General features: G+C 38.1%; 1 pseudogene; it reads right to left on the bottom strand.

Annotated features, from left to right (window-relative positions):
* Positions 1-5,769: 5,769 nt before the first annotated feature.
* On the bottom strand, positions 5,770-7,681 carry LOC127552327 (CAP-Gly domain-containing linker protein 3-like; annotated as a pseudogene).
* Positions 7,682-16,576: the final 8,895 nt, after the last annotated feature.

Below are 16,576 nucleotides of genomic sequence, written 5' to 3'. Positions count from 1 at the left end.
TAACATACATGATATCTTCCCACCTTAGAGCTGTCTGTCCCCCTCTCCTCTTATTTCCATTTCTGCAAACCTAAAAGGAGAATGATATTGTTATTTCTGTTATATTGTCTGAAAAACATATATATTTATTATTCCATCTACTTCCACATCAGAAAATTAAAGTTTACAAGAAGGTACATATGTTTCTACAACTTTTGAGATGGTGCAGGCAGACTGCTAGAAAGTAATAGTGAGCTTCCTTTCTCCAATCTCTAGGACACCATGGAAAATGGAAAATCTTAGTGGCTGGAATTGAAGGAATCACCCTTACAACTAGAGATCTAGTCTGCAGGGACTGGGCCAAACTCTCCTGTCTTTGCACCTTGGTTCAAGTTAAGGCTTTTCTCATCACCATCTGCTGATCTCATTGCTATTTTTCAGCACCTAAGCTGAATCCTCTCTCTCTGAATCCTTCTCAGCTCAGTCTTTCTTCCTGTTTCAGATCCCCTGGTATGTAATAATTTATAATATTCTTTTACATCAGAGGTTCTTGATCTCTGTGTGGTGGTGATGGTGATGATGACAGTGGTAAGATGATTCCTAAGATCAATAATGTCTTTGAATCCTTTCACTTTCTAATACCTCCAATATCTTTCATCCAATTTGGGTCATACTTATATAAAGAGAATGGGGTGTTTCACTGTTTTGTCTTTTTGCCCCTGGGGAAAGGGAACAAACAGTTATTGAGAATCTAATAAATGCTGGGCACTATACTAAGTACATTACAAATAGTGTATCATTTGATTTTCCCAACAACCCTGGGAAGTGTGTGTTGTGTGTGTGTGTGTGTGTGTGTGTGTATATTTGTGTGTATGTGTGTGCATGCATTCATGAATATGCTTATGTGTGTTCAGGGAAAAAAAAAAAAAAAACAGGCATTGGTGCTAGAGAGCTCCCATTATTTGTAACCCTTTAACCAGAGGCTTGATGCCTACGTGCCAAGTATTTTGAAAAGGAGATTGTTATTGAGATTAAGGTTTTATCAAAAGGGCTCTTGGACTTCTATATTTAATTTTCTGTGATTTTGTGATGTTTTGATGAATGGTTCCTTAGCCTAATTGCACTCAAAATGAATCTCAGGGCTTGAAATAAATCCTCCTACCCAGGAAACCTGTTTGTTGGTAAAAACAAACGAAACAAAACAAAACAAAAAACTGTTCCCCATTGAAAAGTATCTTTGGCTTGCATTGCCCACAGAATGTACTTTGAAGCAATTTACAGAAATAAGTTCAGAGAAGTCAGATACATTATAGAAAGTTACAATTCTGTGAGTTAGCAGGAACTTCTAATCCCACAGGAGAAAAGAAGTGGTTCTAATAAAAAATTTACCAAGAAGTCAATAGCCTTTTGACAGAAAATTCACACTCTCTTTGTCTTTATTATTTATCTGGGTTTATCCTAATTATTCGTGGAAGGCTGAATGCTATCTTTATTATAGGAAAGAAAAATGATCAGAGATAGAGAGGACATTAAAAAACTTGGAAAAGATTTTCCAAGAGAGACACGGCTAGGGACAAAAGTAGAAACAGGCACAAAGGGACAGATTTAGATGACAGGCAAATAGACACAGAGATAGATGCATATAGAGGAATCAGAAAGACAGAGATCATCAGAGACACAGAGACAGACAAAGAGATATAGAAACAACAAAGATCCACAGAAACAGAGGATGACAGTGACATATAAATTGTAGCTTTGATAAATGGAAATAGAAGACTTCTGAAAATATGTAAAGTAAAAAAAATAAAATCATGCCCAGATATTTTGATAATTATTCATGAATCTCTTTGAATAGTGGCATATGTAAGAGTTACATAATCAAAAATATGATCTAGGACTTAGACATCTCCATTGAACTGTCAAACCAAAGAAATGAACTAAGGTATACTTAAAATTCTATAAGCTAGGTTTCAGCGATATTTGAAAAAATAAACAACAAAGGAGAAGGGTGATTTTTGGAGAGGCAGAGGAACTAGAGACCAAATTGCCAAAGTTTGCTGGATTATAAAAAAAAGCAATTTCAGGGAGTTCCTGAATAACATTTCTGCTTCATTGATTATATTAAAACCTTTAACTGTGTGGTTTACAATAAAATGTGACAAGTCTTGAAAGAGATAGGAATATCAGATCATCATATTTCTTCCCGAGAAATCTGAACGTGACATAAAAAGCAACAGTTAAAATTATACATGGGGCAATTTATTGGTTTAAGATTGGAAAAGGAACAAAACAAGACTATATATCGTTACCTTATTTATTTAACTTCCGTGCATAATGCATCATGCGCAATGCCAAGCTGGATGAATCAAAAACTGTAATTAAGGTAGCTGAAAGAAACCTCGGTAAACTCTAATATGCAGATGATAACACCCCGATGACAGAAAATGAAGAGGGATTGAGATATTTCATGATGAAGTTGAAAGAGAGGAATATAAAAGCTTGGTTTGAAGCTTAACATTCAAAAGGAAACAAAGGAGTAAACAAAAACGAAGATCTTGGCAGCTGGCTCTCACATTTCCTGGCAAGTAGGAATAGAATAAATGGTAGCAGTGTCAGATTTTATATTTTTGCTCTGAAATGTCATGGCAGATTGTACCCGCATCCATGAAATTAAAAGATGCCTTCTCCTTGTAAGGTAAGCTGTAGGAAATTTAAAAGCATATTAAAAAGCAGGCATCATTTTGTGGACAAAGTTCTATGTACAAAACACTGTGGTTTTTCTAGTAGTAAAAAAGTGTTGCTGTGATAGTTGCTCTATAAGAAGTGCCAAAGAAACTACACTTTCAAATTATGGTTCTGGACACAACATTTTTTGAGTCCTTTGGATAGCGAGGAAATCAAATCGCTCAACGATGGGAAAAAAAAAAAAAAAAAATTAACTCCGACTATTTACTGAAAGGTCAAACATTTAATCTGAAACTTAAATATTTTGTCCACAGGATGATAAGATAGGAATCATCAGAAAAGATCCTGGTGTTGGGAAAGATTAAAGGCAAAAGTAAAAAGCAACAGTAGAGGATTAGATAGACAGATGGTAGCATGGTAACAAGGAATACAAACTTGGACAGACATCAGGAGACAATGGAGGGTAAAAAGGAATGGTGTGCTATGCTCCATAGAGTCATAAATGTTAGAACACATAATAGGGCTGAAAAACAACAGGGACAAAAAGTATTTAGTCAACTTGGAAGTAACGAATGTATTTTGAACAATGGAATAAAATAAGATGATGACACACAACAAATGTTATAACATTGGATAAGATAGAGCAACTAAATGGTGCTGGGCCTGGAACCATGAAGACTGATCATCCTGAGTTCAAATCTGGGTTCAGACACACACTAGGTGTGTGACCCTAAGCATGCCATTTCACTGTATTTGCTTCAATTTTCCCATTTGTAAAATGTTTTAGATAAAAAATACAATCATGCCCAGATATTTTGAAGGAAAGAAAATGGTAAATCATTCCATTATTTTTGCTAAGAAAGCCCCATTTGGGGTCATGAAGACTAAGACTTGACTGAAATAACTGAACAACTGAGATAGTCACAGATAGTAGAGATCAAATTCAGGTTTCAAATTTGAAATCGATTTCTTAGTTCTCCATAGCTTGACTTCTTCCTATATTTCCAGCTTTCTTATATCTTATTTCCCTGTCACATTCTGTAATCAAGAGATGCCAGTGTCCTCCTTCCTGTTGCTCAAAGATAACATCTCATCTGTGACCTCCAAGCTTTTTATTTTACCCTGGTCGACTCACATTTCTAAAACTCTCCCTCCTTATCTCCATTTCCTGGCTTTCCTGAAATCTTAGCTAAAACCCCACCTTTGGAAATGAATCTTCTCAACTCCCCTTAATCCAAATGCTATGTTTTTAAGATTACATTTTGTTTCTGTCTATATTGTTTGTACATGATTGTTTGTCTGACATCTTCACTTTTAGATGGTAAGCTCCTTTAGGAGTTTTTTGTTTGTTCTTTGATTTTTTTGCCTTTCTTTGTATCTTCATCACTTAGCACAATGCTTATCATGGGTCTACAGGGAAAAATATGGCAGCCAATGGATGCGCAGGAATATTTTGCATCAAGTTAAATTCCAGGAATGAACTTATTTTTTTTTATTTAAATAATAGCTTTTTGCTTTCAAAATATAAGCAAAGATAGTTTATAACATTCACCTTTGTAAAAGCCTGTGTTCTAAAATGTTCCCCTCTCTTCTCCCACCCTCCCTAGACAGCAAGCAATCCAATATATGTTAAGCATGTGCAATTCTTCTTTACATATTTCTACATTTATGATGCTGCACAAGAAAAATCATATCAAAAAGCGAAAAAAAATTTTAAAAAGCAACCAAGCATTAAGAAAAATGGTGAAAATATTGTATTATGATCTACACTCAGTACCCATGGTCTGTCTCTGGGTGTAGATAGTTCTCTCCATCACAAAATCTTTGGAATAGGTCTGAATCACCTTGCTGTTGAACTCATGTCCACCACAATTGCTTATCACATAATCTTCTTGTTGCTGTGTACAATGTTTCTTAGTTCCACTCACTTCACTTATATCACTTCATGTAAGCCTCTCCAGGCCTTTCTGAAATCACCAGGAATCAACTTTTTTAACAGTCCTAGAAGGCACCAAGAATAAAAATGGAACACTCAAACCTAAGCAACAATGAATCCTTTAGGTTAGGCCCATAGGCTCTAAAAAGATGCTGATTCTCATAGTCATGAAAAGAGAAACAACTCAGGATACTGTTAGTTATATATTCTGAATGTAAGAAAATTCAAGCCTTTGATTTGATAATTCATTCAATGGAAGTATCTAGGTCTTGTACATCCCTATGTTATAACTTCAATTTTGTAACTCTGTGATATTCTTCAAGAAGATTAACAAGTAATACAGAACTGTGAATTTACAGTTTTACATGAGCTCTTTAAGGTTAAAACCACTTCCCCTGAAATCTATATGTATTTATGGATGAATATGTTCTCAATTTGGGAGAATGTTTTATAAAAACAATCTTTATTATACCACTTTAGTGTATACCTCTTTTTAAAATGCTAATTGGTTAAATGATATTGGATCCCATAACAGATGGAAGCATATAAACCACCTTAGTTGCCACAATCCCTCAGGGTAATGGCTAGAAATATGAGGTGGGGAGGAGGGGAAGGGGATAGTTAACTATTGTCTGGGGATCCTAAATTTAGATCAACTGTGGAATTTCCTCAGAGGGAAGTGCCTGATAAGAATTTACTAAGTGGAATTAAATTGAAAAGAGCCTATATCTAATGTTAAGAACCATACCTGGGTGAAGGGGCAGGTCAATAATCTGAGAGCCTCCACAGCTGTGAATCATAACATCTGTAGGAGTTGCAAAGCAGCCTTTACTGACAAAGGTGTTGGTGGGACAGAGGGAAGAGGAGAGGGGTCAGTAAATACAAGGGCCTCTCAGTGGAGAGGTCAGAGAACAGCAACTGCCACTCAGTCTTTTTGTATCATCATCATCCTCTTACATGAAGAGATCCATTCTGCAGCTCTGAGTTAGACCTCCAGCAACCACCAACAGGTGGCTCCCATATCACAATCTAACTATAAATTTCCACTATGACAAAGCTCCTTTTTTATTAATTCATTCATTCCTTTGTTTGATTCTTTGGCTTTGGTCATAGAAATGTGTTGACTGAAACTAGGTAGGGTGAAGGAGGTGTCATGCTGAGTTGGGGGAGGAGGGAGTATGCCAATAATGTGTGACACCTCAGGTGGCTTTGGAAGTCCTAATGTTTGTGTCCAATTTGATCAGGATCTAGGAGGGTCTAGGGATGGGCCCAGCCAGGGGCTGTAGTATCTTTAAAAGTAAAGATTTCTCCATGGGAGAGGAGCTAATTTTGAATATCAAGGCCTTAAGAGTTATAGGGAATCACTGAAGGGGATTACTAAAAGCCACAGAAAGAGGACAATTTGGCGTCATTTTGTTATCTGGGCTAACAATGTGAGGTCTCTGAGGGGATATAGGATGACTAGAACAGTGGCAAGTAAAATACAGATCTGACCCTGATTCCCACTTTAATTGGGGGTGGCTCCAAAGTAGGGAATTGGGGCTGGTCTATTTGGGATGCGCTGGAGTCCCATCACTACATTTCTGCTGGAAGCATCCAAGGAAACCAACAACAGAAAAGTAACCTGGGGATAGTTTTCTGATGTGATGTCGTTGGGTGTCAGGATAGCTGTGAATGTGCCTTTGGCCGGAGTCATGAGCACTTGGACCTTCTTGGCTGGGATGCTGTTCTTGGTGGGGATAGTCAGTGGAGCCACCAGTTCTCTGTATTGGGCCTGAAGACCCTATGGTAGGAGTACATGTGAAGTATCTGACATGAAAACAGAGCCACCCTGTTTCCTTGTTGGGGGAAAGGGAGGGTTGAGCTCGAAGGCAAACCGATTTTCCATATTAGTCTCAGTCACATGTTGCTTCTGTCCAGCCACCAGCACTTGGTTCCCAAGGTACACCTTCAAACCCTGCCTCCAGCAGGAGGCTGCCCAGGAGGAAGAAGGAAGATGGAGACTTTTTCTGTTTTGTGCTCTTCCTGGCTTTTGCCAGTGACACGGGAAAGTCCATCGCAAGGGTGAGACAGAAAGGTATCCACTGCTTTTGCTATCTTAAGACAGAGGAAAACAGTCCCTGATTAGGGGAGCATTCGAAGTACAACGCACCCCTGACGGTGCCCTCATTCTTGCCCTCGGGCTCGTCCAGCTCCACACCCACCCACTGGCCCGTGGGGAATTCCGTGGACCCACTGAAATGGGGTCTCTCCTTCTGGCCGCCACCTAGCAGAGCCTGGTCTCAGAGCACAAGATAGAAGCTGCTGATCCCGAGGTTATCTGGGACGCTTGTCATAACTGGGTCATGTGACTTTGGGACGGGCACAGGACAGGGGCCTAGCCTCTTCAAGCGGCGTTTTCAGCTCTTTGGGCGCCAGGATAACGTCAATCCAGGGACTTTTCTGCAGGGCCGAGAGTGGGCCTTCGCAGTTCCGCGGGGCAGGGTTGGCCCCGTACTCCAGGAGGCCGCAGGCAGCCCCAAGGCACAGCTGAGGCTTGACTGATGTAAGCTTCAGTCCAGTTCCCCGCTCTGGGCCGCACCCCCCACCCTACCCACGGTCCGCGGATGACAGTAGGGATGTCAAAATTCTATACATATTGGAGCGCGTTCCTGTTTGTCCAGGGACACGTCACCTCCCGGCCCCCAGGGCCAGCAGTTGCAGCCACTGGCGGACAGCGACCACTGGGTCTTCAGCATCGTGAGCCTCGGCTTTCCGAGCACAGTCACGTCCCTGAGCCCTTCCCGGTTATTCACGTGACACCCCCGGCCCAGGATCTCATCGCCAATGACGTCAATCTTGTGCTGACTCGGGGTACCCATTGGCAGACGATGGCAAAGAGCTCGGGGATCTCCGTGGGTGGGTTCTGCAGGATATCCCGACAGGCTGGATCAGGGGAATCAAAGAAAGTGCTTTCAATTCGTAGTTCTTGGGCAGCGGGGCTGGGGCAGAGGGGTGCACCATGGGCTTCTGCCTGGGTTCCGGGGTGGGGCTGAGAGCTTGTGGCTGGAACTCCTCTCTCTCCCCTTCTTCCCCTTTCTCCCCTCTTCCCCTCCTACCTCCCCTCCTCCTCTCTCCCTTTACCCCACCTTCTCTTCTTCCTCCCCCGCCCTCTTCCCTCCCTCTCCCTCCCGGCAAAACTGCTTCGGTCTTCCTCTGCGCCCGGCTTGGGGAGGCACCCCGAGGAACTCGCGGGGATTTGGAGTCACAGCCCCGAGTGTAGAGGCGGAGAAAGCATAGAAAGAGTGGAAAATGGAGAAATGGTGGAGATGTGGAGAGATCTGGAGGCAGAAGCCAAGGCTTCTTTTTAAAGCTCTCCCGAGAAGCAAAAACTCTTATTTTGGGGGGACAGTTGATGGATGCACCTTTGCGATTATTCTGCCATTCTGATTGAGAAAGTTTTGCTTATTTTTTTTACACCAATCCTAAATTTGTTTTACATAACACAAATTTGTGCACTTTCCACATTCAACACTAAGTCTAGGAAACTTCAGTCTAAGAACAACGAAATCCTGGGTTCTAAGCCCACCTCTGACACTTGCTATCTCTGTGATCCTGTGCTAATCCCATTAACTAACTGAGCCCCGCTTTTCTAATGCATAAGTGAAAGCGTTAGGCTTTGATGGACTCCGATATCCTTTCCAGATATGACTCCACGATTTAGTCATCCAATCTGTAAATAAAAATGATTTAAAGAGATAAGAATTGATTTCGTATTAAGAGATAACACCTAAAGTATTCTACCATCCACCTTGTGACTCAGACTCCTGCTCCATCTGTCTTAATAGATTGTTCTTTATGCTTAATCTTTACTTCTGGTGCTTATTTTCAATGTAGGTGGACAGTGAATCAGTGGACACTGTCCCAAGAAATGCAGTTATTCATCTTAAGTCTTTATTTAGCTGTTCTCCAAGAACATCATGACATTTCACTTAACTTTTCCTCCTGATTGTTTTTTTCCAAATCTGAAGTTATGACAAAAGAGTTCTTTGAACCTTATTAATTTTTTGAATATATCTAAAATATCATAGAGGGAAATGTTTTCTTTCCTTCCTTAAATTTTCTAAGCAAATCTAAGTGGATTATTTCCTTGTAAAAACTCTTTATGTAAAATATTTATTCTTGTCCAAGTTGAAAGAATGAGTCAATTGCATTTCGATGCCCTGGATAGTGGATTCTCTGTTTCCTCTTTCTGTGGGCAGCCATTAAATGTAACAAGACTTAAAATGTATTAAAGCAATTAATTATTTTGTCAACTTTCATACTTAGCAATTATGGCAGATCATTCCACCATTTTGAGATTAAGTTCCCTCTTATGTGAAATGAGAATCATTTTACTCCCAATCTCTAGGGTTGTTGTAACCGTCAGAAAGGGTTATGTCTGGCAGATATTTTGAAACCCTTAAAATTCTACAGAAATATCAGCAATAATTATTATCAGTGGAATCATCTTGTTCTTATTTTTTTAAGAGTCAAAAAGAAGCAGACATGGCATGAGTTGTTGTCCTCCTAACAACCTTATGCATTTAATAGTCTATGAGCTTTTCTCCATAAAATAAAATTTTAGAGGAAAGGGAATAAAATTATTGAAGTATCAGCTTATCTTCTTAAAGTTCTCTGAAGGCAATTCTGTCCCACATGTGACAGGGTGATGATAATGAAGAAGAACATAACTACAAAGATGAGGATGTTTTGATATATTCTCCAAAATCCCCAAAAAAGGGAATTGCTCATATTAGACCCTAATAAAATGTTTGTGGAATTGAATTAAAATAAATGGACTCAGGATATTATTGGAGATTTATTCATAAGGAAGATTCATTCCTAGGAAAAATTAAATCTTAGTTTTTGAAAGTTATCTTCCATTTACTTTCTGTAACATGCACAAGATAAAAGTAAGGATTGTACCAGGGATCTTATTAATACAGAAGCTCCTTGAGGAATCTCCCTTTACCAATGGAATGTAGCACCTTCTAAACAATTTTGTTACAGACAGTTACCCAGAGCACTAAATGATTAAGTGAACTGCCTGGGGTCATAACCAGTATCCTTTTGCCATATATCTTGAGACTAGGTCTTTGGGGACCCAAAGATGACTCTCCATTTGATATGTTATCAGTGTCAATCTGGTTTATGCTTATTGACTTCCACTTTGTCTGTGCCACTGGGCTATAAGCTCCATGCTTTTCTTTATATCTCTAGTACAGGAAAATAGGAAGCACTTAATAAATATTTGTGGATAGATTGACTAACCAATAATTGAAAAGGTCATCTGGTGTGAGGCTCTGGAGAAACTGAGATCAGGAAAAAGAAAACAGCATGGTCATTCTCCTCTGAATTGTTTTTCTTTGTGCTTAGGAGAATGTTACACTATGCCATGTTCTCTCACGATCTGTACTTGTCCAACTTGCTTATTTATTGAACAACCTATCCATCTCACAATCCTAAATGCATATGCAGATGTAATCTTCATGGAGAAAAAGCAGTGACAGAAAAGCTATATTTCTCTCTACTCTCTATTATGTCAGCAACTTAGCCCTGCTGATGCATTTCCTGGTAATGCAGAGAAACTTGGAAAGATATAATAGATCTGTGTTGTCAATCCCTCTGTGTCACCAATGGCATTTGCAAAAGGATCCCTAGAGGCTATGTGATGTCTAGAAAGAACTGGTATTGCTAGGATATATTAACTTGCTTTCAATATGTACATTGTTAATGCTATTATATATTTTAAAAATTCATGGATGCATTAAGTTGATTTTGTATCCCTACTATGTAATATAGTTTTTCCTTAATATTAAAGCCTACGTATCCATTCTGAAGGTTGGAAACAGACCTGTGATGCATAACAGAAATATGAAATGGGATGGGCTGAAAGAGGCTGGAGGAAGAAGGGGCTGGGGTTCATTTGCAGTTCCTGGGCTCTCTGTGTTCTGTGGGTGGGCTATTTTCAGTTGTGAAATAAGTGATAACTCAATGCAGTGATTCATTACCTTAAGATTGCCTGAAGCCTTGGATAAGCTTTTCTCAGCTTCTTGTGAAAATGAATTTTCCCCATAACTTTCTTTCTTTCTATATTCTCCCTCCACATACCTAAGATTACTTGAATTCAAAATATCAATCAGATTGCAGCAGGAGGTACTTAGGAATATTCTTCTTTATGGCAGAATTCTATCAGGCTAGAATTGTGTGGTACGTTGATCACTTAGCAAATGACAGGGCAGAGTTGTTATTTTTTCTAAATAAAAATACTTAGCTTGATTTCTTGTCTCTGGAATAATGGGTTTTTCATCACAGGAAATTGGCAGGCAAAGATAATGCTTCTCTGATGATATTTGGAAATGAGGGAATGTTTTGGGATAACTGTTGGCCAATTTAGCTGCTGAAGATCCTCCCATAATCCCACTCTCGGAGGAGGAGTCAACCTTTGAGTTTACACCTCTAAAAGAGCATAAAAATGAGCTGAGTCAGTAGATTCAGTTCAGAAGATTGCCAGGAGTTGGAGTTAAGCTAGGGGCAGAAGCTGGCAGAGACAAAAGACCAACAATAAGAGCTCTCAAAACCAAAGAAAGCTAACTGGGCTATTTTGGAAGAGACAATAAAACAATGGATTTTAATTCCTGGTTGTATTTGAAGTGATTATTACTTGGAACTGAAACTAAGGCTGCCTCCAGGAAATCTCCCTGAGAAACCTGCTCCCAGAAAATGATCACATATTAGACAAGAAGAACATCACAGGCTCTTCCCACTATTCTGTGCTGGTTCAATCTTTTGATGTATACAGAGAATTGTGGGAAGGATTAGGGGGTGGAATAAAATAAGCCAGAGTCACTTTGGCAGTAGATGAAGAGAAGGAAGGTCATGGAGATCCTGCGTCCATCCAATTCACTTCTACTCCTAAAGACCAAGAATAAAGACCAAGGACTTTTGCTTATCCTGACTCTGGCTGATTCTGAGATATTCAAGGTGCTAATATGGCTTCATATTTGTATATAGGAACTATGTATAGCATGGGTAACTATAAACTCCTGGGCTATAGGGCCTGGACAATTTATCTTTCTTCTCCACTTCAGAAATAATTTATCTCTAGAATCTGAATCTTTATGGCTCAAGGTAAGAAATATGGAGTGAAACAATTTTCTAGCCCAGGAAAACTTTGAAAATAGGCAGTAAAGATTTGAGGCACCAGGGGGAGAGTGGAGCACATCCCAGTACAGACTGTGCCAGCAAATCAGGAGCAGGCCTTGGGAGACCCTGAACCAAAAGTGGTAGCAGGTGCTTCTGGAGCATTCAAACCAGAGGCAGGACTCTGTTGTTTTACCATATCAGATTTGGATACCAGTCCTGCATGGGAGTCTAGGGCAAGGAGACCTACTAACACATTGGAGCTTGCAGTCACTGTGGAATGGGGACTCTACAGGTTCAGGGCATAAAAGAGTGTTTATGGCCCCTCACAGACCAGGCATAGGCCAGGAAAGTAGTAATACTTCTCTTTAGCTTATGCTACATTGAAAGAACTGAAAACTTACAGGTCCCTGGAAATATGTTTAAAAACAGGTGCGCAAAATCCTGAAACTTGAAATTATTCATCTTCTTCTCTGGAAACAGATCTTGACTTTAACAAAGAATTAAAAATCAAATAATAGGCTTGAAAAACAAACAGACAACAGGAAACATAATTCTGAATATTTAAAGTTACTATAGTTACAAGGAAGATCAAAACACTCACTAAAAAAAAAAAAAAAAAAAAAAGATAATAGAGCCCAAACTCTTACATCGAAAGCTTCGAGGAAAAAAAAAAAAAAATATATATATATATATATATATATATATATATATTTTCAGGCCATAGAAGGACTGAAAAAAAATTAAATCAAATAAGAGATGTAGAGGGAAAATTGGGAAGAGAAATAAGAGTGATGTAAGAAAATTATTTAAAAAGATAAATCAATAGCTTCTTACATGAGATACAAAAATGCTGAAAAAAATAACACTTTCAAAAGCTGAGTAGCTTTAGAGAGGCCTGGGGAGATATACATGAACTGATGCTAAATGAAATGAGTAGAACTAAGAGATCATTGTATATAGCATCAGCAAGATTATATGATAATTAATTTTGATGGACGTGGCTCTAACCAATATTGAGACGATTCAGATCAGTTCCAATAATCTTGTGATGAAGAGAACCATCTACACCCAGAGAGAAGATTGTGGGGACTGAGTGTGGACCACATCATAGGATTTTCACTCTTTTGGTTATTATTTGTATGCATTTTGTTTTCTTTCTCAGTTTTTTTTTCCTTCTTAATCTGATTTTTATTATACAGCAAGATAACTGTATAAATGCATTTACATGTATTGGATCTGACATATATTTTAATGTATTAAACATGTATTATATTACCTGCCATCAAGGGAAGAGGATGAGGAGAAGGAGGGGAAAATTTGAAATACAAGGTTTTGCAAGGATAAATGTTGAAAAATTATCCATGCATATGTTTTGTAAATAAAAAGTTTCAAAAAAAAAAAAAAAAAAGGCCAAGTAGGCTAACTTGACATAGGAAGTACAAAAATCTAGTGAGGAGAAGAATGTCTTATAAGCCAAATGGAAAGAGAGGTAACAAAACTGACTGGAGGGAAAAAAAAAAAAAAAACTGAACCAAAACAAAAATCTCCTTAAAAGGGAGAATTATCTAAATGATAAAAGGGGTACAAAAGTTCAATGAAGAAAATAATCCCCCAAAAGATTAGAATTGAGTAAGTGAAAGCTAATGATGTCATGAGAAATCAAAAAGCAATAAAACAAAGTCAAGAGAACTGAAAAAAAAAATGGAAGACAATGTGAAATATCATACCAGAAAAACAACTGACTTGGAAAATAGATCCAGGAGAGATATTTAAAAATTGTTGGAGTACTTGAAAAAAAAAATGAGAAAGAGAGAAGTGGGGGGAAAGGAAAGGAAAAATGAGAGAAAGAGAGAAAGAGGGGGGGGCAAGGAAGAAGAAAGAGAAAAAAGAAAGGGAAGGAAGAGAAGGAAAGGAAAGAATGAAGGGAGGCAGATAGGAAGAAAGGGAGGGAGAGAAGGAAGGAGGAGAAAACAATGGGGTAGAGAACCAGAACTCTGAAATGCTGTACTTAAATCTAGGTCAGCAAGGTATTATAGTTAAGTTTATACTTAATACTTAGTATGGTGATATAATGGTTGTGTACCCTCAGTTTGGTGTAGTAATGTAAATGTACTGAAGTATTCAAGGGCTGAGACAACTGGAATGCTCTCTCAGCCATAGACACAAGAGAAGAAGCCAGATTTCAGACTCCATCTTTGACAAGCTATGTGGCAGCTCTCCTGCCTCCTTCATTCCTTTACTAAGATGAGAGAGAGAGAGAGAGAGAGAGAGAGAGAGAGAGAGAGAGAGAGAGAGAGAGAGAGAGAGAGATTTGCAGATAGATAGCTGGATAAACAGACAACAGGCAGATAGATATATTGATGCACACAGAGACAGGGAGAAAGATCGAGAAATTGGGGTGATTCCAAGGTCCTTCAGAGTGCTAGTCCGGATATCACAGAAGGGAAGGAAGGAGGGAAGGAAGGAAGAAATAGAAAGAGAGAAAGAAAGAAAGAAAGAAAGAGAGAGAGAGAGAAAGAGAAAGAAAGAGAGAAAGAAAGAAGAAAAGAAGGAAAGAAAAAAGGAAGGAAGGAAGGAAGGTAGGAAAGAAGGAAAGAAAGAAAGAAAGAAGGAAGGAAAGAAGGAAAGAAAGAAAGGGGGAAGGAGGAAGGAGAAAGAAGGAAGAAAGGAAGAAAGGAAGAAGAAAGCAATAAAATAATCTGCAAATCATTTTTCTAAAAATTATCAAGGAAAACACTTCTCTAACATTCTAGGTAGAAATTGAAAGAATTCACCAATCATCTTTTGAAAAAAATATACCTAAATAAAAATCCCTGGTAATATAATAGCCAAATTCCAGAGCTCTTAGGTCAATGAAAAAATATTACAAGTAGTCGAAGTTTATAACTTTGAAGTTATAGTGGAAGTATATAGAAGTAGAAGTATAAACTTCTACATCAAAGAATGAGAGGGCTTGAACTATCATATTCTGGATGGCGAAGGAGGTAGGATTTCAATCAGGAATCACCTTCCCCCCAAAACTGAGTGTAATCATTCAGGGAAAAAAATGATATTAAATGAAATAAAGGATTTTCAAGTATTTTTATTGAAAAGAACAGAGTTGAGTAGAAAATTTGAATTGCAAATATAAGGAATAATTCCAAAAGAATTACAAAACCATTATAAATAAATTTACATATCAATTACTTTTTTTTTTCTTTAGCACTTTTCATCACTCTAGGCAATTTTCTAAGTTTAAAAGTTTAAGTTGCCAATATCCAATTGTTGAAGAATTTTCTTTTCTAGAAGTTCTCTAAGTCAATGAATATCTAATTCCTCTATCCTATCTATACATATGACTATACAAGATTTATTTTTGTTCATATTATCTATCTATCTGGCTTCCTGTCTGTCTGTCTATGTATCTATGTATCCTTCTGTTTGTCTACATATCTATCGACTATCTATCTACCAAACTATTTGTCTCTTATGTCTGTCTGTCTATTGTTCTATTTATTTATTTTTTTGTGTCTATTTACCCATCTATCAATTGATCCGCCTATTATATATCTGTCTATCTATCCTTCTTACTTGTCTATCTACCTGTCTCTCTATCATTCTATCTATCTGCCTGTTACCTGCCTGTTGTTGTATCTATCCTGTCTAGTTATCATCTGTCCTGACTCTCTATTTTTCTGTCTTTCTGCCTCTCTATCCATCAATACATCTATCTGACTGTTATCTGTCTATCCAGCTATCGGTCTCTCCATAGCATTTAGCCAGTCCCAAAGACAAGAAGCCTGAGAATCAGGTCCAGCCTCTGAAACAAAATTGTCCCTAGGACTTTTTAAAAGTTATTTAAATCTTCAACGTCTTAAGCAATTACTGTAAATTGTAGAAAAGCTGCACACAATATAGCTTCCCCCACTCATCTGTTTTCTATATTAAGGTAATCACAGGTCTACTTCCAGTCCCAAATCTATATGTACATATTAACATCAAAGCAAAATATTATATGAAGGCAGATTTAAAGAAAAACAATTGCTAGGTACAGATTTATGCTTTCTCTTTGTTGCATTGTTCTGTGCCACTGCTTCATAAATCTCTGGTTTTCTCCCACATCAGAGTTTCAAACTTTTCCTGATTCTTCTAGATTCAAATGCCTCTTGCCTGTGTAAAGGATCAGATGACAGTAGAATTTGTGAGCTTATGATAGGTTTAAATTTAAAAGTCTCTGAATAGGGAGAAGAGGTTAACAGCAGAATTTTCTAGCTTTTTATCAGTGTGAAACAGTTCTTTTTTAAAACCACTTTAGTATTGGTATGCCCGGATTATTTCATGTTTTGTAAAGAAAAGAAAAAAAAAAATACTGTAGCTAGTTCTTTCTCTTTCCAATATCCTTATGACTCCCCAGATAACTGGAAAGAACATTATCGCACATACTGGATTTATTTTCCTTGTGACAACTTGTTCATGATCATGGGTTGCTTTTTGTCAGTTTGCATTTACATCACTTTTCTTAACCCCTTTAAGACTCTAGGTTTATATGAAAACTCTTTGTTGAGCTTCACTTGAAATCCCTCTTTAAGATTCCCTAGGAACAGCTAGAAGTGATGTTTGTTTGGTTCCTTGTGTGTTGTCATTGGAAACTTGGAATTTTGCCAGAGATTTTTTCTAAAGGTCCCATTCTCCCTTAGAACTTTCAAAAATATAGAGAGAATGGAATCGCCCAGGTTTTCAGATGCATATAGACTTTTTCACTCAATTCTTTAGTCAAAGAGATGGGTTAATTGAAAGAGAATGGTACTGGCAGCCAGGGTCACCTGGGTT

This window comes from Antechinus flavipes, chromosome 2, assembly GCF_016432865.1.
Source record: "Antechinus flavipes isolate AdamAnt ecotype Samford, QLD, Australia chromosome 2, AdamAnt_v2, whole genome shotgun sequence".
Lineage (NCBI taxonomy): Eukaryota > Metazoa > Chordata > Mammalia > Dasyuromorphia > Dasyuridae > Antechinus > Antechinus flavipes.
Note: the sequence above shows the minus strand (reverse complement) of the source record. Positions and strands in the feature narration are given on the sequence as shown.